Source organism: Myxocyprinus asiaticus, chromosome 30, assembly GCF_019703515.2.
Source record: "Myxocyprinus asiaticus isolate MX2 ecotype Aquarium Trade chromosome 30, UBuf_Myxa_2, whole genome shotgun sequence".
Lineage (NCBI taxonomy): Eukaryota > Metazoa > Chordata > Actinopteri > Cypriniformes > Catostomidae > Myxocyprinus > Myxocyprinus asiaticus.
The window spans coordinates 7,051,728-7,075,298 of record NC_059373.1 but is presented as its reverse complement, the minus strand read 5'-3'; the positions used below and the strand labels follow the sequence as shown (position 1 = coordinate 7,075,298).

At 40.1% G+C, this 23,571-nt stretch overlaps 1 protein-coding gene and 1 long non-coding RNA gene across 2 annotated transcripts in view; one reads left to right on the top strand and one right to left on the bottom strand.

Annotated features, from left to right (window-relative positions):
• Window positions 1-13,671: 13,671 nt before the first annotated feature.
• On the bottom strand, window positions 13,672-15,301 carry LOC127421570 (uncharacterized). Its single transcript, XR_007894023.1, has 3 exons — window positions 14,855-15,301; window positions 14,639-14,724; window positions 13,672-13,881 (listed from the first exon to the last, which is right to left on the bottom strand). It is a non-coding gene; the product is annotated as an uncharacterized LOC127421570 (long non-coding RNA).
• LOC127421569 (glutamate receptor ionotropic, kainate 5-like) overlaps window positions 15,200-23,571 on the top strand; it is a 129,319-nt gene continuing 120,947 nt past the window's right edge. Inside the window, exon 1 of the mRNA XM_051664699.1 lies at window positions 15,200-15,324. The gene's annotated coding sequence lies outside the window, so the exon portion shown is untranslated. The remainder of the gene's footprint in view (window positions 15,325-23,571) is intronic.

Here is a 23,571-nt window from a genome sequence, read left to right as displayed (position 1 = left end):
GAGCGAGTGAACTGTGTGTGTAAATGCAACTAGTTCAAAGAGATGGTACATAAGAAACTCCTGCAGTGATGAGTTCAAAGCCCTCAACCTTATGTTCCACTATGACTGAACATACTGTACATTTTTAGCTCTTAAAATGAGCCTATATATATATATATATATTGCATTATTATTTGCTGAAAATCTTCCCCTCTGCTGTAACTCTCAAATCTTATTCATGTACACTGTATTGCCAAAAGTATTCGCTCACCCATCCAAATAATTGAATTCAGGTGTTCCAATCACTTCCATGGCCACAGGTGTATAAAACGAAGCACCTAGGCATGCAGACTGCTTCTACAAACATTTGTGAAAGAATGGGCCACTCTCAGGAGCTCAGTGAATTCTAGCGTGGTACTGTGATAGGATGCCACCTGTGCAACAAGTCCAGTCGTGAAATTTCCTCGCTACTAAATATTCCACAGTCAACTGTCAGTGGTATTATAACAAAGTGGAAGCGATTGGGAATGACAGCAACTCGTAACCACGTAAAATGACAGAGCGGGGTCAGCGGATGCTGAGGCGCATAGTGCGCAGAGGTCGCCAACTTTCTGCAGAGTCAATCGCTACAGACCTCCAAAGTTCATGTGGCCTTCAGATTAGCTCAAGAACAGTGCGTAGAGAGCTTCATGGAATGGGTTTCCATGGCCAAGCAGCTGCATCCAAGCCATACATCACCAAGTGCAATGCAAAGCGTCGGATGCAGTGGTGTAAAGCACGCCGCCACTGGATTCTAGAGCAGTGGAGACGCGTTCTCTGGAGTGACGAATCACGCTTCTCCATCTGGCAATCTGATGGACGAGTCTGGGTTTGGCGGTTGCCAGGAGAACGGTACTTGTCTGACTGCATTGTGCCAACTGTGAAGTTTGGTGGAGGGGGATTATGGTGTGGGGTTGTTTTTCAGGAGCTGGGCTTGGCCCCTTAGTTCCAGTGAAAGGAACTCTGAATGCTTCAGCATACCAAGAGATTTTGGACAATTCCATGCTCCCAACTTTGTGGGAACAGTTTGGGGATGGCCCCTTCCTGTTCCAACATGACTGCGCACCAGTGCACAAAGCAAGGTCCATAAAGACATGGATGAGCGAGTTTGGTGTGGAAGAACTTGACTGGCCTGCACAGAGTCCTGACCTCAACCCGATAGAGCACCTTTGGGATGAATTAGAGCGAAGACTGCGAGCCAGGCCTTCTCGTCCAACATCAGTGTCTGACCTCACAAATGCGCTTCTGGAAGAATGGTCAAAAATTCCCATAAACACACTCCTAAACCTTGTGGAAAGCCTTCCCAGAAGAGTTGAAGCTGTTATAGCTGCAAAGGGTGGGCCGACGTCATATTAAACCCTATGGATTAAGAATGGGATGTCACTTAAGTTCATATGTATCTAAAGGCAGATGAGCAAATACTTTTGGCAATATAGTGTATGTGTAACGGGAGCCAGCTGGTATGTGATAGCTGTGTGGTGTGTAAACCTTAATGCCCTGGCCTCAGAAGGTGTGCTAGCAACTGACTCTTGGGGCTGTAGCCTTTAACCTCCTCATTAGCTTGCCCGCCTACCATGCCGGCTGACACTGGTTCAAATTCAACACTGAGCGGGTCGAGCAGGACCAGTTACAGTGGTGCCGTGACCTAGATGGGAGTAGGATGTAGGGGGGTGAGTGTAACAGGAGCCAGCTGGTAAGTGATAGCTGTGCGGTGTGTAAACCTCACTCCCCTGGCCTCAAGAGGCACACTAGCCTCCTTGTTAGCCTGCCCGCCCCCCATGCCGACTATCGCCGGTTTGAATCCCACTCTGAGCGGGTCGATCAGGACCGGTTACATATGCATATTTCAAACTTGCCATGCCAAGTGACGTTTTGACATCAGACATCAGGTTTGACATCAGTGACACCAAACATTTTCACATGTCTCATAATTTCTTTAAAAATATCAGAAGAAAAAAGTCGGTATTTGTAACGACATGAGGGTGAGCAAATGATGACCAAACTATTCCTTTAATTTAAATGCATGTATCTGCTCAAGATTTAAATTTTTATATTAATGCAACAAACCATTTAAATGGTAACAATACTGCGACTCAGCTCTGCTTCATGCTGTGCCTGGCAACACCGCTTACATATGGTAAAATAACTGTAATGCTTGGCCTCTCGTTGTTTGTTGCTTTAATATGTATGTGTGTACACTTCCATGAGAACCTGTTATTATACAGTATACATATACTGTAGTTGATGCAACCTGGTGGTCATATAGAATCACGTTACTGTACCTGCATTTTTGCAAAATGATTTATACTTGGCTCTTTGTACGTATCATGACAGTTTCCTGGCAAAATGAACACTAGAGGCGTGTTACAAGTTCGTGATGAGGTGCAAGGAGGAAGCGGGAGTTGGCGAGTTCCAACACAAAAGGTATTTATTTTTTCAATACAAAAACTTGCTTTTTCAGCACTTCACTCTTAAACACGCACACGAGTCTCTCTGGGTGCGTGGTAGCTCTCTCTCCCTCACTGGCGTCTGGCTCACTCTTAAATCTGTCTCCAACTCTCACTGCAATGACAAAGAGCTGTTAGAGACAAATCATTGCCAGGTGATTATCCTTACCATTCTCATCTCCTGATCTCGCTCTCCATTCACAAGCCGGCGCTCAACCACTCCACACCACCACAAGGCACTACAACAATTACTTTTATCCACTTTCACACAAATCTCGAGTAAAACGTCAGATTATTAGTTCATAAACGCTTACTTTTCACTCTGTTCCTCACATGCTATCTTGTGACATCTAAACACCAATGACATCTAAGGTGATACATTTTTATGTTAGAATTAAATAATCAGCTAAAGAACATTTACAAGCTTGTTTGGGCATGATAAAATTGCATAGTAACCCAACTAATATAGCATTACACTTTAGATACAAAGGTCCAGGGTGCAAGTCAAGTGAGCCAAAAGTGTCATAGAAGCACCACAAAATGACAAACAAAATTAAACTTTGCTACAATTATTTTTCACCACAATTACAAAGTACAAAAAAAAATACATAATATTTCTGAATTTTTGGGAAGAAAGTTATAAGTGGCAAATCTGTTTCTAAAATGCACTGTGCACGGCACGACGGAAGCCCGCATGACAGCAGCTCTCATAAACTGCCGCTGGTGTCCTCTCTTCTCTAGCTTCTTCAAGACTTTCTGCCCTGTCACTATACAAGAACTGTAATATTGTGATTTTCTGCATATGTCATTTTATTCTGAAAAGGAGCCATTCATTTAAGTACAAGGGAACCATCTGAACACGTTTAACCACTGAACAAACTTCACTTGTTTTTAAGGTAGGCAAATTTTTAACTGTGTCAGACATTAACACAATGTAGTTTGACATATATGTGTCTTTCATACATATATCTTTGCTTGCTACTATATGTCTAAAACAAACGTTTTAAATACCTTAGAAAGATACAATGCCAATAGTGTCGGAAATTAACGGGGACTCGGAGCAAAAATGCCACCAAAATTGACAAAAATATCCCCGAAATTCAAATTATGGAGGCAAAAAATGCCCACACAATGAGTTCCCGTGTTTTATTAATAATATCTGATATAGTTACAGTTACACACATTGTGATCTTCTATTGACTTTTCACTGAACATAATTTTTTCCCCACCATCCAGTTCCTAGCACCATCGTGCGCACAGAAGGGCAATCCGCTTTTATCAATCCACATCAGTTCTGTACTGTACTCCCGCTTTAAATTCCATAACCGTTCGCCCCTCTTGTTCAAAATAAACTATCCTAATGGGTAACACTCTTGCTCACAGTGCTGTACTGTATTCCCTGCCCTGTGCTGCTGTTTATCTGTCTGAAAAGCCTCACCCGCTAAAGGCCAAAAGTGCACAAGGGATGGATGTTATATAAAGAAGGTATGAGCAATCACAAAACATAATGTAAACAAATGCTACAATTTACTTAATAATAATATCTCAATATGTTAAATAACCATAATGTTAATTAAGACTTTATTTTTACAACTGTAATACAATAATACATATACAGAACAGTCACTTTTAGTGTTTGAATCAATCATATCTCTCACTTAACACTATGAAATGTTTATTTTTGCCTTATTTTATTCAGTTTGCATGTAGGAGTTGATAACAAAATCTCATTCCATATCTGGATAATTGCCACAATATCATAGAGGATAAATTTCGTCCTCTATGATATTGCATGATATTAGTTTTGTACAGTATGTTAACTTAATAGCCAAAATACTTAGACATATGTGAATGAAAATAAACCTGAAATAGGAATGTGTTTCAGTCACAATGCACATTATGTAGTTTAGAGATGATTTAAAGACATTTAGAATGTTACAAATGGCTATTTCTATTTAAATTGATGTTGTATTCTTAAAATTTTCTGTTTGTCCAAGAATCCTCTTGCAGCAATGCAGGTCTTTGGCATTTAGAAGCTGCTAGTTTAGGACCTGTGAGGAGTCTGTTTTTCAGACTAGAGACTGTGATTTACTTGTCTTTTTGTTGTGCATCTGACCGTCCACTTCCCTCTCTATCCTGGTTTGAGATTCTTTTTTTCAAAACAGTAATGCATGGAATAGCCTTTATCTCTCTCTAAAACAATAGACTTTAAGAGAAAATATAATTTCAGGAGAAATGTGTTTCTTTTTGCCTATTTTTAAAACCAAACTTTTACTTGCATTGTAAAGCAAATTGTAAGAACTAAAGACCTCAGCAAGTGGTGAAAAACCCCCACTGTATTGTTATTTCTGCATGGTAGCGCAACCATTTTCAATTGTTCTAATAATAAGAAAATTTTCTTGAGTTCCAAGTTAGCACTTTTGAATGCTTTTGTAAAGAATAGGTGACACAGTATATGTTTGCCATCACGGGTAAAGAAAAAATGGAATAAATATCACTTAAAACAATTATTTCAAACCGTAATAATATTGGCAATTAATGATTTTGACAGTATTTTTGATCAATTTAATGCATCCTTGGTGAAAGGAAGCATAAGTTTCTTTCAAGACCAAAAATGTCTTTGTGTTCTAAAAATGGAAGTGTATATACTATATATATTATAATTTTCATAAAGTAACTTGTAATTACTTGAGTAGTTTTTTAGCAAACTACTTATGTACTCTTACTTGAGTCATAATATTTCTTACTACTTCTACTTGTACTCAAGTGAATTATTTCTTCAGTAGCGGTACTTTTACTTAAGTAAAAAAAAAAAAAAATCAGTACTCTTTCCACCACTGGCCACAGTCACGTAAGTTGATGTGTTCCAGTCACTATAGTTATTGTACATAACGGTAAGGTTAAAGTACATTATGTAAAATAAGGTATAATGTACAGGCAGCCAGTCATTATAGCAAAATAGTAAGTTTACATTTTTTTAATATGTGAAAAGAATGACTGTGGAGTGATAATACAAGACATGAAACTAGCACAGCTATGTAGGAAATCAGTTGCCAGGGACAATGGTTAATTATACCAAATTATTTAAGATAATAAACTTTGTTACATTATAGTGTCAGAAAATGATTTTTCATTGTCACATGCACCTTAAATATGGCATTACATGGGTGTGAATGCATTTCATAATTTCATAATAAAAAATAAAATAAGAATTTAATTATTTGATCATTTGCATTCATTTGTTTTTATTTTTTATTTTTTATTTTTTTTATATTTTTTGCAACAACTTACAATAAGGGCAACAAAAAAGTTATCCATAAGACTCCAGTGGTTAAATCTATATGTTCAGAAGCAATATAACAGGTGTGGGTGAGAAACAGAAGATATATTTAACCACTGGAGTCTTATGGATTAACTTTATGTTGCCCTTCTGTGGATTTTGGAGCTTCAAAATTTTGTCACCCATTCACTTGCATTGTAAGGACCTACAGAGCTGAAATATTCTTCTAAAATTCTTCGTTTGTGTTCAGCAGATGAAAGAAAGTCACACATCTGGGATGGCATGAAAGTGAGTAAATGGTGACCTAATTAATATTTTTGGGTGAACTAACCCTTTAATGTTGGTTAATAAAAATACAATTGTTCATTGTTAGTTCATAGTGCATTAGCTAATGTTAACAAATTATTATTCATGTTTTCTGTGTGCCAATAAATAATCAAAATACTTAAAGGGAGTTTGAATTATTTATGGTATTTTCAAAATGTTCTGGTATACTCTTTATTAAAATTCTGAATTTTATATTAAGTGAAAAATATTGTGTCATGAAGTGTGTGTGTGTTTCAGTAGAGGATAAATCTCAGGAGAATGGTGTGCGACTTTGATGAATGTACATTTTGATGTTTATTTTACAGTATTAGTTGGAGTGAGAGTTGAAAGAAATGAGCCAGAAAAAAGAGAAAGGGAGGATTTGCCTCTGATTGGATTGGAGGCAGTGCTGAAGAGGCACTGAGATATGGGAAATTGTATTGCCATCACTTAAAATCTGTAACATGAAACACGGAAGAGACTCTAGTGGGGTCATCATTTGGTACAAAGAGACTTTAAAAAACAACTTATCAATCATAAAAAAAGACTTACATCACAGACTGTGATGAGGACCTTTGCATCTGTGCAGCCTACATACCTCCATCAGAGTCCCCGTAATACAAGGACAATCATTTTGATCAGCTCCAGACGGAAACCAGCCAATTCCACGCTCAGGGGAATGTGATGTTATGTGGGGGCCTAAATGCAAGGACATATTCGGAATCGGACATTATAGATACCCATGGGAATAACCACATACTGAAAGCCAACACACATCTAACCCCCACCACTACAACAAGGAACAATCCGGACAGTACAGTCAACAAAAATGGTAAGGAGTTAATGTGTGTGAGGCCCAGGTCTGTATATGCTTCATGGTATGATCCGAGGGGACTCTTTAGGGCGATTCACATACTGCTCAGCTCATGGGGCTAGTGTAGTCGACTATGCCATTACAGACATGGACCCCTCCTACATACGTGCATTCACTGTTAGACCAAAGTCTTCCTTATCAGACCACTGTCAAATTATAAGTGTGGAGACAAATTCGACCCCAATAACTACCGAGGAATTTGTGTGAACAGTAATTTAGGGAAGACTTTCTGTTGTATCCTGAACACCCAGATACAGGCCTTCCTTTCTAAGCACAATGTCCTGAGTAAGAGTCATATTGGATTCCTACCAAACCACCGCACCACCGACCACATTCACATGCTACACACGATAGTCAACCAGCACGTTCATCAAAAAAGCAAAGTTGAAATTTATGCATGTTTTGTTGATTTTAAAAACGTATTTGATTCCATTTGGCATGATGGTCTATATTATAAAATAATGCAATCCAGCATTGGGGGTAAAATGTACGACACTATCAAATCTATGTATTTGGACGACAGGTGCGGAGTTAAAATTGGCAATAAAAGAACACAATTCTTCACTCAAGGGCATGGAATGAGACAGGGCTGCAGTTTGAGTCCAAGTCTGTTCAACTTTTACATTAATGAGTTAGCAGTGCTACTGGAACAATCTGCAACACTTTCTCTAAATAATTCTGAAGTTAAATTTCTTCTCTATGCAGATGACCTGGTGCTGCTCTCAGCTACCGCACAAGGGCTACAGCAGCACCTGGACCTGCTGGAGAACTACTGTCAGAACTGGGCCCTGACAGTCAGTTTGAAAAGAACTAAAATTATGATCTTCCAGAAAAAAAGCCAGATTACAGGAAACCAGATACACATTCACTCTGGGAAACACTGCAATAGAACACACCCTACACTATGACTACCTCAGTCTAAAAATCATTGCTTCAGGGGGTTTTGGTCTGGCAGTGAATGCACTAAAAGAGAAAGCTAGAAGAGCATTCTATGCTATTAAGGGCAAATTTACCCAAATAGTCATTCTGTAAAATTTGGTGTAAAATCTTTGATAGTATTATTATGCCTATTGCTCTGTATGGATGTGAGGTTTGGGGTCCACTCTGTCTGGCAGATTACTCAAGATGGGACAAACACCCCACAGAATTCCTGCACGCAGAATTCTGTTGAAGCATTCTAAGAGTTCAGAGAAGAACACCTACTAATGCATGCCGGGCCGAACTAGGCAGATACCCCCTAATTATACGTACATATTGAAAACCGAAACCTAAATTCAAGTTCCCCTAACACACTGCAACATGAAGCCCTTAAAACCCAAGAGTTCAAACCTAAAACCAGTCCCCTTTGTCAGCTGGCTCTGAAACTCACAAACCCACTAACAACTAACAAGCACCAGTTTCAGACCAGCACTGACAAACTTTCAAACCTCATGCCACAGTTTTCCAGTTCAGCAGAAACAGACCAAATGCAGGTGTTACTGGGGGAGGACAATCATGCATCAGTTGCAGCAAAATTCATTTTTGAAGTGCACACCCTCAGAAACCAATCACTTCGTTCACAGTATATATACACTGCCGATCAAAAGTACTGAAACACTTGACTGAAATGATTCTCATGATCTTAAAAATCTTTTGATCTGAAGGCGTATGCTTAACTGTTTGAAATTAGTTTTGTAGACAAAAATATAATTGTGCCAACATATTATTTCATTATAAATCTAAAATTTAATAAAATTATTATTATTATTTTTTTTAAATTGATGACCAAATAATAAAGAAAAGCAGCCAATAAGTGCCCAACATAGATGGGAACTCCTTCAATACTGTTTAAAAAGTATCCCAGGGTGATACCTCAAGAAGTTGGTTGAGAAATTGTCAAGAGTACATTTCTGCAAATTCTAGGCAAAGGGTGACTACTTTAAAGATGCTAAAATATAACACAGTTTTGATTTATTTTGGATTTTGTTTAGTCACAACATAATTCCCATAGCTCCATTTATGTTATTCCATAGTTTTGATGACTTTACTATTATTCTAAAATGTGGAAAAAAATTATAATAAAGAATGAGTAAGTGTTTCAAAACTTTTGACTGGTAGTGTATATTTTTTATGTTCATAATGTCTTGTTAAATGCTTATTTTATTTTATATTGTATAGTGTATATTATTATTATTATAGTTTTTATTTTATTGTATTAATTACCTGGCACCTTATTTTAAGTTATTTGTTACTTTATTATTACTATTATTATTATTTTGTCTTGTCATTGTCTGTTTTGTGTATTAATGCTTTGGCAATATTGTATGTAAACACAATCATGCTAATAAAGTACTTTAAAATTGAAACTGGGAGAGAGAGAGAGAGAGTGAGAGAGAGAGAGAGAGAGTGAGAGAGAGAGTGTGTGTGAGAGAGAGAGAGCACGAATGCAGTTTACACATTAGCCCAGCTGCCAGAAATTACAGCAAGCTCAATTGTGCCGGACTGAAACAGGGGGGCATGAAACCGTAGAATGGCAAGGACAGAGAGGATGAAGAGAACCGACTATTGCATTCTCTTGGGAAATGATCAGTGGTGAATAAACAGAGACCGCAGAAGGGACACAGAGAGCGAACGAGGGAACAGAGGAGGAGGGGTAGCCTAGCGATATCTGAGGTAGTGCCTGTGGAGCCTGCTCATCCCGCTGCGTGCGTGCCTGCGTGTGTGCGAGTGCATGCATGCTGACACATTGATTTATTGCCGCATGTGTAATTATCTAAGTCTCCGATTAGCAAGTCATTTTGCATCTCAGCATATTACCGGTACTGATGCAGAGAGCCAGCGATGTGTTGGCTTAGACACTTGGGCTCTTGTTTTTATTTATTTTTTTTTTTTCAATTTCTTGCAGTCTTGTTATGCTTTTTGCACTGTGCTGGCACATGCATTCATAATATTTGTCCTTTTGGCATTCCATTGAGGTTTCTTTCTCTCTCTCTCTGCCAGCGCAGTAGACTTGGTGCGACACAACTAAAAGAAGACAGCCATGGGTGAGTATATCTTTCGCCTGCTCTGCATCCCTCTTTTTTTCAGCATAATGCACTATCAATTACCGTTGTCATTTTCTTCGTCCCCTCTTTTCCGAATTCCCCCTTTTCTGTTGTCCATCAGCCATTTGATCCCCTTTCATCTCCTCCTACTCTTTCTTTCTCTCTCTTTTTCATTCTTTCTTTCTCTCATCATCTGTCACGGTCCCCTCCACTCCCCCCATCTGTCCCAATCTGCCCATCCCTCAACAGCCATTAACAACTGTCTGTGTCACAGGACCGCTCAACCTATACCAATGTGCTCAGGTCAGACACATCCTTCACACATGCTTCTACTCGCCCAACACACACTCACACACATGCATGCATGCAGTGCTCGTATATTGTCAAAGCCATATATGCGTCTGCCACTTAACTCTGATTGTATTTCACGGGAGATGTAGTGAGAGGACAGATTGATGGTGATTGTGACAGCTTACCCACGGCGCTTACCCATTTGTTGGCTATGCTACCACTACCTGTGAATGTGTGTGTGTGAAGGTTATTTAACTTTACCACCTTAGAGGAAGGGGACAAAAGACGAGCATTTAATCAGTGTGTGTGCCTGCTGTGATGTATTGAGGGAAACACACACTCTTAACCACATATATTAAACGCCCATTTGGATTATTGCATGGCGCACACACACATGTGCTTACACACCTGCAGGAAAGGAAAATCACAAATGAGATTTCACAAAGGAAATCGTTTGTCCTAGACAGCAATAAGACCGAAAGGAGACTTTTGCGTAAGGCTTCTCTGACGTTGCTCCTGATAAAGAAACCTCCATAATCTTGCATTTTTTCCTTGAGAGATTTGAGCAATGTCTCAGATTTTGCTCACATTTGCCAAGACACAAAAATGTCTTCATCAAATTCTCCAAAATGTACACTGCAAAAAACATTTTCTTACTATTTTTTTGTCTTGTTTTTTCAGTAAAAAATCTAAACATGATCAAATCAAGATACATTTACTGGAGAAGCAAAATGACAGAAGACATTTCATCTTATTTTCAGAGAAATCTTACAAAATTTTGGAATGCTTATGCTTATAATGAGAAAAAACTATTTGCCAATGGGGTAAGAAACTAAAACTTGATTCAAAGGGAAAGCAAGTTTATTTTCTTAACACCTTGACAAATAATTTTTTTCTTGTTTCAAGCATAAAGCACACTAACCTTTATTAGATTTCCCTGAAAACAAGACTTAATATCTAATGTCATCTGTTTCTGAAATATTCTATTCTTGTTTTAAAGATAATTACATATTTTTAATAAAATATAAGACAAAATAATTTTTTGCAGTGTATAGTTCTATACTCCAATAGTCTGTCAACAACTGTCAATTTTTTGGTCTACTTTTATTACTCCAAAGGAACTTTAGCAGAAACATCAGAGTTAAAGTTGATACGTAAATTAAACAACTGAGATCTCCATAAAGTTTCCTGAGCAATGGAAGAACAACCTCTGAGCGATAATAATAATAATAATACAAAAAATACTGTAGTAGATGTAGTCAACTGGTAGTCTACAATAATATGAGAATTTACCACCTCTCTACAAAGCAGTTATAAGCTCAACCTTTCCTAAATGATTACAAAGTGAAAAAAGATAGCAAAAATATAAAACACTGAAGATATAATGGAGGGTGCTTAAAAGTCTGCTTGTTGCATTTCATAAATTACAATGAAAAAGTGTTGTGTGATATCAGGGTGAAATACTCACTGTTGTCTCTCTCTACCTCTGTGAGATGATGCAAAGCATCTGATTTATCAGGGAAATCTTTCAAGTTGTAAATTCCTTTTAAAGCGCTTATCTCTGAAAGAGAGAGGCAGAAATAGAGGAAAGATGACAAAGAAGACCAAATCATGTTTCATGGTGCCAAGCGCAGAAAATGCAGGAGAAAAACGGATCTCGTTTTCATCCTCTCACCTTTGCTTGGTTTCTTGGCACAGTGCTCTGACTCACTCGCAGAAGCATTAGATCATACAAAGAAAAGTACAAAATGTAATCTCAGACCTGATCTCATGTGAAGTCTTTGTTAATATGTGTGCATAAAGTACAGAGTTTGATGTCTGGTAGGGGCCTAGACCTATTGATTTAAAGTGACAGCTTTTAAAATGGAGTAATAGAGCTTCTGAGTAGGCATATAACTGATCGGTTTGACTCTGCGCATGATAAGATTACACCAAAGTGCCTTTATTTACCTGTGACATGGCATGTGTTTCAAGGACAAATGCACAAAAGGGAATGTTCTTCCCGGAGAGCCAAATTTCAATCGTGCCTTATGAAACAGTTTCCTCACGTAAAATGCACTTACCACAACACATTAGCTCAGTTGTCACACAAAACCGGCAAGGACAACAGATCCGTAATTTCAAGATTAAATATAGATATTCTGCACACACTGTTACAAGAACTCTGTATTACAACTGTAAAAAAATGCATGCCATACAAAATAAAAATTATAGCCCATACCTACCTAGCCCAACACAGATTTGATTTGATTCAATGAGTAAAAATCAATCAAATTTGACTCAAAAGCCCAGGCTTAATGTATTTTAATGGCTTAATGTATCACGTGTGCTTTGTTTGATGCTACGTTTAAAATATGACCCCACTCATATGTATGCTATGCTAAAAACATTTATATTAGGCTGTTCTTGCCACATTGGGGTTAACTACGCATCATAGCATGCAAAAAGCCTATGAGTGGATACATTTTATGATGCTCTTTTAAAATTGGCTTTAATATCTGTTAAACTTTTGCTTATCATGCCATGATGTAAAAAGCATCAGCCCATTGTGTATGTTAAAAAAGCATAGTAGATTGCGTGACTGACACATTTAGAAACATGGAAGCCACTTGACCGGCTTCCACTCTCGCAACTCTCACCAACTAGGCCCTTTATTCTAGCTACAGCTGACAGGCTTACGTAACGTTCAAGCATGCAAGAAGTCAATGTTTCGGGGACATTTATCATGGAACATTCTACATATGGTCCATAAAAATACCACTTCACTTAGTGAAAATACAGTCAAAGCAATTGTTCACCTTTTAAAGATTTCACATTGCCTTTTCACTTTATTTAAAGGCCATTCGGCTATAATTAGTTCTTTAAAGAAATATTTTGCAGGGAATAGCTTGCATATGGGTTGATATCTTGGAAAATGGAAAGAGGTTATGACTGTGCTAAAATATTAGTTCAAGGATAAGGTAAAGGACACAAAAAGGTCCTACAAGAACCACCTGACATAATATATCATATGGTCCCACAATGAGGCCAATATGGAAATGCAGGAAGACAGAGACTTGGGAAATGTATATAGATAAAATTTCAATGTAAGAACACCACAGATTAAGGCCACATTTACACTAATATGTTTTTGTTTCAAAATGCATTAATTTTACTTCGTTTATACCTCTCGTCCACACTATAATGGTGTTTTCCTTCACTTTCTTTGTTGAAAACGCTCTCCATTACCACATACTTTGGAAAACAATCACATTAGGAAACTGAAAATGGACTAGTGTGGATGTGGCCAAAGAAGTGATGAATAACGATGTGATAGAACTCATAAAATGATCAAGCAAATAATGGAAAGAGATCATTCTGTCTTATTCTACATCCCTCGCATTGTATCATTACGTCATTCCCTACTTTAATAATATGGTCCTAATTGTCTGTTCCTCTGGCTCCAGGCTGTTTCCTGCTCTGTAAAGGCCCATTTTGCCACCCTTGACTCGTCTTCTTCTACTTGCCTGCTGACAGCAAGAAGTTCTTCTAGAATTCTCCACACATTCCCAGATGCTCTCGGAATGCACCTACTTTCCAACCAGCAAAAGTGTGGTCACAGGTGCACTTGAGGATTTCTGGTATTGAAAGTTGGAAGTAGGACTAAAAGAAAGAAAAAATCCTTGATTAGGATTTTTTATTGAAATCACTTCACATTTACTACTCAGAGACCATCCACCACTTCAAGGTTGAATGGAACCCTAAGGGGCTAAAGGAATAAGCATCATCCAATCGTACAAAGACCCTTTGATTTCATATCTAGCCGAGAGGATCCTAAGCGATACCATTCAACGGGAGATAATTGAACTCCCTGCCTGGCAGGCAGCAGAAACTGAAAGACTAGAGGTTCAAGTGTTTTTTCTGGGGGACATGTTGGAGCACCCCACCACTCTGGATCAGATAGGAGCCCCCCACCACTCTGGATCAGATAGGAGCCCAGTTTTGAAAGCGAACTTCTACATACCTGTGGTGTTGGTTTTTTTTTTCATTTTTTTTTATTTTTTTTATCCAGTTTTGTGGAGGAAAGACAGTGATGGAAGAAGATTTGAGAAATAAGATGCTGTTGTGTGTTGGATTTTGGGCAGATCTGGACTTTTAGATTGACATACAACAGTATTACTCTGTAGGCACAGAAAGAGATTGGGGGAAAGAGAGAGAGAGAGCAGATGGTGTGCCTTTGATTGACAAGTCCATTCTCAATCAATCTGAAGCAAACTAACAAAATTGTATAATACATCTTAGTATTACCATTCAGGTGCAAATACATTTAAAGACAGAAGGAGAGCAAGAGCAAAGAAGACCAATAGCAAAAGGGGAGGGAGTGGGGCAGATACCACTGATATAATTCGTTAACTCCTACCTTTTTGATCAAGTTAGGCTTCTTTTTCAATTTTCATCTTCTTTTCATCTCGAAAATTAGATTTTTTTTTTCTTCCCCGGATGACCCTGCAAGGGAGACCATAACACATTGCAGTGACTGAGATAGGTTGTGGAATAAAGTAGGGAGAAGCCTTTTTTTCCAAGTTGAAACAGGATGTTCTCCTACCTTCCTGTTTTTGCCATTTTAGGTATTTACCTTGTCACTCAATCTCCGTTTTTATCCCCCTCTCCATGCCTCTGGGAGAGGAATTGAGCTATTTTATCTCTGCTGGATTTTTCTATTTGCCTTCCTGACAGATTTTTTTCTGTACTCCTGTTTACCCCAGACAAAATGCTGTGTTATCACAAGTCAAGATCTGGAACCTGATACTGTTTGGAAAGTGTTCCACAAGAGAGCAATGTGAACGAGGAGAACGAAAAACAAGAGAGAAAAACGGAAATCTTCTGTAGCCTAACCTCCGATCATAAAAATCGTGAGATCTGTTTTTTTCACCTTCCCTCCTCAACTCCAACACCACCCCCCATTCAGTTCAGAGGTATCCTCAGATATTCCTTCCTCAATCCCTCTGCTTCTACGGAATCTGTCAGCAATCCCGACGGGACGCAGCCAGCTTGATTCTGTGCCAATCCTTTGATTTTAGCTGCTGGTGTCGTCTGCTTCATTCTGTGAGTAGATTCCCACTCTCTCCGCCTTTCTATGCGTATATGTGGCAGCAAGTGTGTGCAGTCATGTGTGCGCGTGTGTGCAATTGACTTTGGCTCCATATGGTGTGCAATCCCCTGTGTAGCTATGCTTATCTATCTTCTGTTTATGCGTGTATGTCTGGGTGCGTGTTTAACTTGGATGTGTGTACACTACACAAACGTAAAAGTGAGTCAAGGTTAATAGCACAAGCGTCTGTGCCGGGCTGCTGATGTAAAACTATAGTGTTGATCCAGGAAAGTAAGCTTGTTTTCTGTAATGGAATACTGTTTGTATATTGTGCCAGTGTGTTTAGCAGATGTCGCCGACCTAATGCATATGCATATATGTGCTTGTACCTTGCATGGGGTGTTCAGTAACAGGAGACCAGACGATTAGTTACCACCAGTGGCTGTGCACTAATTAATGCAAATTGATGCAGATACGCTCAATGGAAGATAAAAGCCATTTCATGATGTGTCTCTTCATGAGGTCAGCTAATGAAACATGCAGTGGGGTTTGACGTAAAGTGACATGTTTATAGATATTCTCTTCCAGTAAATGCTGCTCTAAAACATTAGGTTTTTGCCAATGGAGAGGGAGACTTTAATGGAGTAACCTGTGACAATAGCTACAGTATTTGTAATAAATGTCACTGACAATCTGGTTGCAGAAAGAAATGGTTGTCTTTTTTCCTACTTTGCCCTTAGATTGAACAGCTGTGGTCTCTGTCTTTCTCTACATCTCTTTTCTCAGCCTTTTTCCATTATTTACTCAATCAGTGTCTGGACCTCACTTAGGGCCGGCCAATAATTGAAAAGCTATATTGATATTCTGCATGGGGGAGAACAATAATAATAATAAAAAAAATACATAACACTTTTATTTTCAGTTAATCATTTGAAATGGCCTCATTTAGGGACAAAACTGTTATATATGGCTACAAAATGTCTGGAATACTTGTGAAACACCATTGACTAAAAATCCTGCAAAGGCAAAACTCAGTAACTACATATTTTGTCAAAATTCAGCTATGAATGAAATTGGGTCTCTAAGACTATGAGTTTGGTTCACATTCAGAGAAAATAGAGTGTAAAAACTGCGGTAACTACAAACTCCCACTTAAAACCAAAAAATCTTGCAGCCATTTTGTCAGTTTTAGTGTTAGCATAGTTTTTGCATTTTGCCTTTGTGGGCCAGAATAGTTAAAAACTGTTAGCTAGGTTTGAGAATGACTAGCAAGTGTGAAAATTGCTCGTGGTTTTCTGTAGGCTGGCCATGACTTGTTTGCCTGGTTGGTAATACGCTTTTGGAAATAAAAAATGATGCTGACAGAGCACCAGTGTAGCAATATGGAGAAAACTGGGGGTTTTGGTCTAGTGGACCACAATTTAAGGAGAATTTAAATGGCAACTCAGTTGAAAATATATTGAAAATGGAAATAATAGTGCTGATGTTGGCAAATTGTGTGGTGTTTCTTAAGAAAAATCAGTTTTAAGCCAGGGTTTGCATTTTGATTAAATTACATATTAACATAGATTTCTCAAACAAGCCTTATTTCAGAAGTTCACATATTCCTTGACTGAGATGAAGGTTATAATTTGGCTTCCTTTCTGTGATGAAGGGCTCTAAATTCCCTTTGGACTACTTAAGTGCATTAAAATGAATAGAAATAAACATGGAGTTGGGGTGCTGGAGGGATGCCAGAAGAATTGTAAAAGGATTGAGGTAAGCAACCATTTCTACTGTATACACTTGTGTTGTGACTGACTGGATAAGATAATCATTCTCCTCCCGCGCTTTCATTCAGAACAGTTTTTCTTCTTGGGAACCTACTGCAAAGATCTTTAAAGTGTGGAATGACACCTGTTGGCTAGATGTTTACTGTTTAAAGTAAGTGGTTGTTAAAGGAATTGGTAGTTGTACAGTCAGAGTGGCCCCTTTTCCAAAATGCCATGTGTTCCTATCTGTAGTCCTGGCACTGCACTGGTTGGCTGCTGTCATTCAGGTCCACATCTGTTGCGCCCTTGATCATAGTAGATACAGGTTATATTGCTCACAAATTGCAAAATTCATATTTAGCTCATTCCTCCATGCAAGCAATGCCATTTGAAATTCTCTCCACAAAAAAGTCCATGCACATCCTTCAACACATTAAACAATTCAAAGTATGTATCCCTGCTACGATCCATACAATTCAAGTGAATGGGTGCCAAAATTTTGAAACTCAAAATTTCCCATTACACCAATTTGCAGGTAACACCTTTACCAGCGTTCTTACCAACTTATCCAATGTGCACAAGTGTTGTGCACATGCCTGCTTAAGTTCTGATGTCAAAAACAGAGAGTAACCCGATGATTACAAATATCATGTAAACGCGGTTGTCTTGCCTTGTTAGATTTTTTGAATAAAATGATTTTTGGTAGTTATCAGCGGATTGGTGTGTATGTAATCTAGGGCCAGAAATGAACTATTTACCCTGCTGGAATTTACTTCCTGTGGCATTTTTTCCTTCATATGGGCAATGTTCTCGTACGACTCAGTACACTTGACATTGCGTACTGCTAACGCATATGAGGATTGTCCTTCCACACAACCTAGTTGAAACCTATTGGCTATGGTGTTTGAGCCCCACCCTTTTAGGCATGAAGCTGTCTGCTATAAAAGCAGGCACGCAATCACCATTCCTCAGAATTTTCTACCTTCAAGACAGTGATTCATCTCTCATCTAGAAGCCCTCTACTGCTTCACTGTTGACTACACGAGTCAGCAGGCGGAGTCTTCACAGCAACGAGAAGACTCTCCGCTCCCCTGCAGTGCTCCGGCGAACATCACTCCGCCTCGCCGCTTGAAGCTTTGCTGGTGAATGGGCTGCTACAGCATCCTGATTCCCCGCAGCACTTCGGCAGGAGTTGTGTATCCTTATAGGCAACTGTATATTGTTATATTGTGTGTATATATATTACGTGTTCTTGTCTTTTTAAAGATGTCATTCCGTAAGTGTTCCTTGTGCGAGAGGCACATCCCGCTGTCAGATCTGCATGAGAGCTGCATTCACTGTCTGGGCCATGCCCTCGCAGAGTCAGCTCTCATGGAGACAGACTGCCCTCACTGTGAGGGCATGAGTCTCAAGACACTTTGCTCATGAATCACCCTCGTTCTGAGGGACGATTCAGCCTCCAGCGCCCTCCCATCCGCCTCTTCTGTAACACCCGAGGGATCACATGAGGAGGCATGGCGGGGCCACGAGGTCGATCAGGATGAATTTGAGGTGGTCCTCATGCCAGCACGGCCTCGTCTCGTTTGGCAGTTCTGACGCTGGGGATGATAACGATGTCATGTCTCTCGCTGCATCAGGCAAGTGGTCAGTGGATGATGCTACCGTCCCTTCCCCCAGCAAGGGCATGGAGAATGTACACGCCACTGACAAGGAGATGCTTTACATCCTTTCAAGGGTGGTCAAAGAGCTCTATATTGAGTGGTCTCCTCCAGAGGAGCCTACACAATCTCGCCTTGATGAATGGTTCCTGCAGTCCAGATGCCATTATGTGACTGCGTCCCGTAGATTTGCCCGTTCTTCCCTGAAGTTCATAAAGAACTGTCAAAATCCTGGCGCGCACCCTATTCAGCTCGCCTGTGCAACGATTACATCCTCTCTAATGTGGATCACGGGGAAGAAAACGGTTATGCCCAACTACCCCCCCTGAAAGAGGCGGTAGTGGCACATGTCTCCCCGGCGAGTAGAAGGTTGTGGAACTCATGCACCATTCATCTTTCTAAGCCGTGTCGACTAACATCTGCACTGGCAGGAAGAGCATACTCAGTGCCAGGCCAAACTTGTTCAGCACTCCACGCGATGACAGTGCTCCAAGTTTTCCAAGCTAAGTTCCGCAAACAAATGGACGAGCAAGGCTACAATCCAGAGACGTTCAAAGAGCTCCACACTGCTACGGACTTAGCGCTGCAAGCCACGAAAGTCACTGCACAGGCCATTGGCAAGTCAATGAGCAACCTGGTGTTTTTGGATCATCACATCTGGCTGACCCTCACAGAAATGTGTGACGCAGGAAAAGCCAATCAATTTGATGCTCCGGTGTCTCCAGCCGGCCTTTTTGGAGGCACTGTGAATAGAATTGCTGAGCGCTACGTCATGACTCAGCAACAATCACATGCTATGAGGCAGTACTTCATCACAACTGGCTCACTCCTGCTCTGTCTCGGTCCAGTGCCCGGCTAAAAACCCCATACTAGCTGCCTCAGCACCACCAAATGTTACCGCCGAGCTACTGGTAAAGCTACGCAAGCCATGACCCAAACGAAGGCTTACGCCTCAGCGCAAGCCCTGCACCGATGGGAAAAACCCCCCGCGCAGCAAAGTGCTCCTGACACACAATACTGTTCCCCTCTTCCCAACTGCTTTTTCGGGAAAGGAATATTGTTGTTCAAGATGTTGTTCAATATGTTGTTTTCTGTGTCTCACATTAATCACATGCAATAAAGTTTGCACATTATGCACAACCGCTTCCCAATGGTGAGCAGACCTTTATATCATGTATGAACATACAAAGATTGCAAAAAGAGTACAGCACTCGCACGAGACTGCACATTTTTTCAATAAGGGCTTTCCCACTCCAAAGCCCACACATTATGCACAACTGCTTCCCAATGGTGAGCGGCGCATTATATCATGTTATGAACATACCAAATAGCCCTCTGTTCTGTTACTCGGACGCATTGCGAGCTCTAACTGGCATTCTGAATGGGTGTTAAAAAACGATCGAACATCGTTATATACGATCCAAATTGCACATCGGCCGCTCCATTTCAATAGTGTTCTGTCTTCCACAGTTCCATCTGAAGACGCGCCAGTGTTACGAGCCAAAATACACAGTCTTCTCACAAAAAACGCTATAGAGGTTGTTTCATATGAATTAATAAGCCTCCTGTCCCGCTGCGCGAATGTGTGGCAAGTCCACATTGGCATGTAAGAGCTGGTATTTACAACAATCTAGCACAATCTGTGGTTTGACCACACAATATGCCGATGTTGCGTGCACAGACTGCGACAAACACAGCCATTATTTTCTTGTTTTGGAGAAGGACGGCAAGCTTCAGCCCATTCTAGTTCTGAGACTCTTGAATCATGCGCTCGCGACGCGCCCATACAAAATAATTCAGAAACAGATCTTATCGCACATCCATTCTCAGGACTGATTTGCGTCAGTAGATCTGAAGGACGTGTACTTCATGTAACAATTGCATTGCATTACAGGCAGCTTTTTAGATTCACGTTCGAGGGAACTGCGTATCAAATTTATAGTCCTTCATTTCAGTCTGTCTCTGGCTCCCCGTACGTTCATGAAATGTATCGATGTGGCGTTCGCCCCATTGAAAATGAAAGGTGTGTGTGTTTTGAATTACCTCAGCGGTTGGTTATTACTAGCCAATCAGAGGCACTACTGAATGAACACAGAGACTTGCTGCTTTGCCATATGGAAAATCTGGTCTAATTTCAACTGGGCGAAAAGCACACATTTCTCCAGCCAGTAAATCTCCTTTTTAGGAGTTCATACGTGCGCACCTCATGAACGAGCACATACAGACCATTCTTTGGTGTCTGTATCAGTTCAAACTAAAAAAAAAAAACATTACCACTGAAGTCATTTCATTTTCACGTGCATCATGGTAACTCGCCACTGTCTGGCTGCTCTAGCACCATGGACAGCCCCAGCCTTCTACCAACAGGGTGTTACGCTGGGTCAAGTTTTCAGAAAGAAAGTGCTGACCACAAATGCATCGAACACAGTTTGGGCCGCGGTATGTAATGAACGCCCGACTTTCGACACCTAGAAACAGGTGCGAAACGGCCGTGACACGTCAACTGCCTAGAGCTACTGGCTGTCTTTCTAGCTTTGAGAGCTTTTCATTACGATATTGTGAATCACCACATTCTGATTTGTTCGGACAACACAACAGTAGCGGTGTATATATGCCCACGTATGGCCAGCGAAATGCAAGTATGCACTTCCCCAGTGCACCTCTTTTATTCTGTCATCAGAATCAGAGTGGACATGGAAACAGTTCTGTTAATTGCACCGAAATGGCCCAATCATTCCTGGTTTCTGGAGATGGTAGAATACTGGACGGGCCTCCATGGGAAATACTGCTAAAGAAAGATCTTCTCTCTCAAACACAAGGCACAGTTTGGGATCCCCAGCCAGAGCTGTGAAGCCTACTTGTGTGGCCTTTGAACAGAGTGCGCTAAATGCGCCAGAACTGACGCATTCAGTCATGAACACCATTTTACAGGCCAGAGCGCCGTCCATGAGACGCCTCTACGTGCTAAAATGGAATGTGTTCACTGATTGGTGACTTTCACCTTGCAAAGACAGGGTAAACTGCCCCATACATTAAATTCTCATATTTCTTTAAGAGCGATTAGATGCATGACTTACTCCATCAACACTCAAAGTTTATGTGGCAACTGCGTATCACGCACCTGAAGCCGGCGCCACTATAGGCAAGCATGATTTAATCATAAAGTTCCTTAGAGGAGCAGGATGATTAAATCCAGCTCGGCCGGCTACAGTCCCGGCTTGGGACCTAACTTTGGTCCTAAAAGCGCTCACAGGGCCCCCATTCGAGCTTTTGGACTCTTTTTGGACTTTTGGATTTGCGCATGATCTCTCATAAGACTGCACTACTGCTGGCTCTGGCCTCAGTAAAACGAATTGGTGACTTACATGCACTATCTTTCAAAAGCCACTGTCAAACCCAGAAAAGGTGCCTAAGGTTCTAACCACGCACTTCAGAGCGCAGGTGGTTCAACTTCAAACCTTCTTCCCTCCTCCATTTAATTCGGATGAGGAACAATCATTGCATTTGTCACTCACAAGTTTATATTTAATGAGAAGGGTGAACGGAATTTAGCTTTGGAGCTTGACACCAAACTTATGAAAAGCGAGAGAAGCAGAGTCCCCATCTGTGTAGGTGATGGTGCGAAGATCTGCCACTGACTTGGCAACATCTGGACGACAGGCGGCCCAAACAAATAATGTTCTTCAAAAATTAAAATAAAGATCATGATGTATGTATTTGTAACTACATCAGATGTTATTAAAAAACTATTATTATTTTTTTTCAGGGGCATTGTCAATTTCAGTGGTATTTTTGCTCCGAGCCTTTGTTAATTTCCAACCCTGATGTAAACACACTCAATGATTGGTCATGAGAACACAAAAACTGTGTGGCTTTTCAAAATATTTTTTATCTTCAAAACATTTAGTTTGTAATTTTTGTGACTGGTTACGATGGCATGTTGGGTTGTACTTTGTCTTCTGACTTGTTAGGGTTGAACAGCAACTGTCCACTATGTCTTGAATAAAAGCAATGCACATGACAAAAGACATCCATCCAGTACTCAAGTAGCCTATTCATCTGATATATCTGTTGAATACTCAAGCTGTTATGCAATGCACATCCCTACTTGGTATAGTGATTCAATATCATGGTGAACAAATATATATCTGTTTTGTTCTCCACCTCTGCTACTTATCTAACTAGGTGAAGTATACATCCAACTTTCTACCAACTAACACTGGCATTTGATGAAAAATTCTGTCATCTGTGCTTATGCCTTTTCTGTGGTGACATATTTTGGTATTTTTGAAAAAGTAAATCTTAGTCAAATGTGCTCAATTAAGAAAGAAATAATTTCACTGCTACCCGTCCTCGCCCTGTTATTCATGTTCTCAGTTTACCTTTTCAGCCACATTTCTATCTTAAAATTACACTTTCTCCCTTGCTTTTTCTTTCAGTTTGCATAGAATTCAGGGGTCAGCAATACACATATATTCTTGCCGTGGTCACATTCTGTGCCACAGAGAAATGTGTGTGAGAGAGAGAGAATGAGGGAGGAACAGGGCTTGAGAGCTAATCCATCACCGTAGTCATTGCTGGGTCCCTTTGTGTGTGCAGGAATGAAGAGAGAGAGAGAGAGAGAGAGAGAGAGAGAGAGAGAGAGAACAATGCTGTCTACAGACCCCTTTAATTAGCTTCGCCAGAACCTCCTGGATTTGTTTGATTATAATGTCACACAGAAAATATGGTCAGTACTACAGATTTTATTATACATACATTTTGGCTACTTTTTTCCACTTCCTGTTAATAGTCCAAAAAAAAAAAGAAAGAAAAAAAGAAAAAGCCCCAGATCGTAGCCAACTCACGGTGC